This window comes from Apis dorsata, unplaced genomic scaffold, assembly GCF_000469605.1.
Source record: "Apis dorsata unplaced genomic scaffold, Apis dorsata 1.3 scaffold_429, whole genome shotgun sequence".
NCBI classification, from domain to species: domain Eukaryota; kingdom Metazoa; phylum Arthropoda; class Insecta; order Hymenoptera; family Apidae; genus Apis; species Apis dorsata.
Window position 1 is genome coordinate 1,244,579 of NW_006263682.1, and position 2,889 is coordinate 1,247,467.

The 2,889-nt window shown below is 43.5% G+C and overlaps 1 protein-coding gene across 4 annotated transcripts in view; it reads left to right on the top strand.

The window, feature by feature from the left end:
* The window catches only part of LOC102679796 (apoptosis-resistant E3 ubiquitin protein ligase 1), a 15,030-nt gene that overhangs the window by 2,915 nt on the left and 9,226 nt on the right, over positions 1 to 2,889 (top strand). The window contains exon 1 of one of the 4 annotated variants that reach the window (XM_006619684.2): positions 428 to 751. The exons of 2 other annotated variants lie outside the window; for them this stretch is intronic. The gene's annotated coding sequence lies outside the window, so the exon portion shown is untranslated. Of the gene's footprint in view, positions 1 to 427; positions 752 to 2,889 lie in introns of those variants that run through there. One more of the 4 variants, XM_006619686.2, reaches the window with a different exon arrangement.

A 2,889-nucleotide genomic window follows, 5' to 3' on the forward strand; every position in this document is an offset into this window, starting at 1 on the left:
TCGCACGGCGGAAACCTTACTACCCCCTTACTACGTCCTTTCGCATTATTTCTCGCGGACCCGTTCAATCGCGTGAACCAAACGACGTGAGCATTATGCGCGCAGCCAGAGGGCGCGTACGCATGAACCACCATAAAAACGGAATCCCTGTGAACGATGAAATCGTGAACGAACCTCGGATGTTCGCGCGTTCACCGAGGCTTTGACACATTGGCCCGCCTCACCCTTAGTAGACGCGTCGAAGTCGATCGTAGAAAGAGCTCGCGTTTTATCACCCCCGATACCACCCCTCTCTCCCTCTCTCCCCCTATTCTTCAACCCCGTCATTTATTCGCGCCCTCGCGCGTACTTCGAGACGCATATACACCGTCGGAACGAACACCGTAGAACGTCTCTCTAGGTCTCTCACGTTCACCACCTGTCCCGAGGATACGAGTTCTCCTCCTCTGTCGCTTCCTCTCTCTCCCACCCATCTGAGCCCCTACCGTAGACAACAAGTAGCGAGATCGTAATTAATATCGTAAACAAGTGCGACGCGACACTCTCCTGTTGCGAAGGGGTACGATTTTGTTTGTTGCGCCCGAGAACTGCATTCGAATTAGCCGAATTAGCCGCATAACTTTTTGCTGGCAACGCTCCCCCATTTCCGCTGGGTTACCCGCGATCTTTTATCCCCCCAACTTCGAGTCGCCGAACACCGATCCTCCGGCGGAAAAGCAGTCTTCAGGTGACGAGAAGTCGATTCGAATCCGTAAGTTCACATCTTCTTCTTCTTCTTCTTCTTCTTCTTCTTCTTCTTCTCTCTTCGACGAACATTCGTTTCTTACGATCGAATATCACGCGCGCGGTTATTATTTTTAATTACAAGCCAAGAAGAATCAGTTGAAGAACCAGTTGAAGTACTTCACGAACTTTATCCTTTTTTGCTTTTATCCTTCACCCTAATTTTGCATCGCACCCCCGATAGAAATTGCATGCTTTTACAAATTGTGCAAAAATTTCCCTAATTAAGAGAACACGCATGCGAATTCCATGCAAGCGGATGTTTGCTTGAATTTCGTGGAATTTTTCGGGGTTGAAGGGTTGAACGTTGGCGAGGGAAGTTTTTCGAGGGAAGAAGGGGTAATCACAAGGATTCGTCGCGGGACGAATTTCTTTCTTTTCTCGAAACCTGGTCTGATCGCGTAGGTGTTGTTGTTGCGAGCCGTTTCAAGGCTTTGTTATTCGGGGCCGCGCGAGGTCACGGAACGACTTCATCGCGAAAGACGTTGACGTCACAACGCCGCTCGTAAACTCTCGCGACGCACACTTTTTCTTTCTCTCTCTCTCTTTCTCTATTCGGGCATTTTCGAAAAGTAAGGGATCGCCTAAAGCGCGGCCTGCATTGCGACACTTTGAACGATAGGTTTTTCCCACGAGCATCGTGATCCGGGGGAGGAAAAGTTTGCCGGTAATGCGTTTTATCGGCTCGATGTCGATGCCGTCGAAACTCGCCGCTGGGGAACTCGAGAAGATTGGCATAAAGAAAATTCAATTCCCAACTTTTCCCAACTTTCTTCCCTCTCCTTGTGTGTATATATATATTCGAAAGATAAACGTACGGGAGGATATAGGATAACTCGAGTTATGGTAATTCGAAAAAGGGGAATAAAAATATATGGTAAATGATCTGTACGAAAATGCGCATAGAAACGCGAAGTCGTTACGAGAATAGATGATATTCTTTGGAAAAAAGAAACTGTGGCATTTCAAAAACATTTATTTCAAGTTTGAAAACGTTTTAAAATCATTACTCATCCCAAGGTAGAATCGATATAATCCGCCAGTACCTCGGCCATTTTCCTCATTGTCCACGTGTCGTAATTTATCACGGACCATTTTCCGTGTCCGCATTGTTCGAAAATAATGAAGCGAAACGAAATTTTCGGGGAGGGATGTCCGTGGGCATAAATCAATCCGTTGCAATCGAATAGGAAATTTTTCGCGCTCGTTACGAGAGCGAAACCGAGAGGCTCGTAATAAAAGGAGAAAGGGAAGATAATCGATTGGCAGATCGATCGATTGGGAAATCGAGCGGGTTTGGCAACACGCACGCAGAGAGAGACAAACATATAGGATGTCGATGTACACGGGTGAATAGGATTAATTGATCGCGCTTAAAATTGATTTTCCCGGTGTCGTTGTTGCGTACAGTAAGTTGCACCAACTAAACGTCGGCCGATGGGAAAAGTATCGATCCGTACGTGTCTGACCTTAACCTTTCTTAACGCGGAAAAATTTCCCCTCGAGAACAATTTGAAAAAGACCGAGTGACACGCTTCACTGGTTGCATTAAATATTAATTGCCATTCTACGAACCAAATGCGTAATTTCGAACAAAGAATCGAAAATTCGAGAAAGAAATCGTATACCTATTTTAAACGCCCTTTAATAAAGGGGGAAGGAGATGACTTTTATACGAGTATAAAATGATTTTGAAATGGCGCGAGTATAAATGGCGATCGTTGAAACAAATTGAAAGGAAAAATTTTAATTTCTTTGATTAAACGGGATTACAACGGTATTATAACGGTATTATAAATTATAAATTATAATCCCTTTGTATTTGATGAATTTTTATGGATATATTTTATAAAAAAAAAAGAAAAAAAAATATCCGTACGAGCATTATTGCTTTCGAGAATGTAAATGTTATCCAAAAACTGTGCAATAAATTACACGAATTTAACGGTGTTATCCGTCTACGTGCGACGCAAATTCCGGATAGCAATTACGTTTTACCGCGCCACGAACAAATTAATCATTCCACGAGCGTATCCTCTACTCGTCGTATTTTTCTACATTTCTATTGATCAAAAAACAAACAAAAAAAAAAAAAAAAAAAAAAAA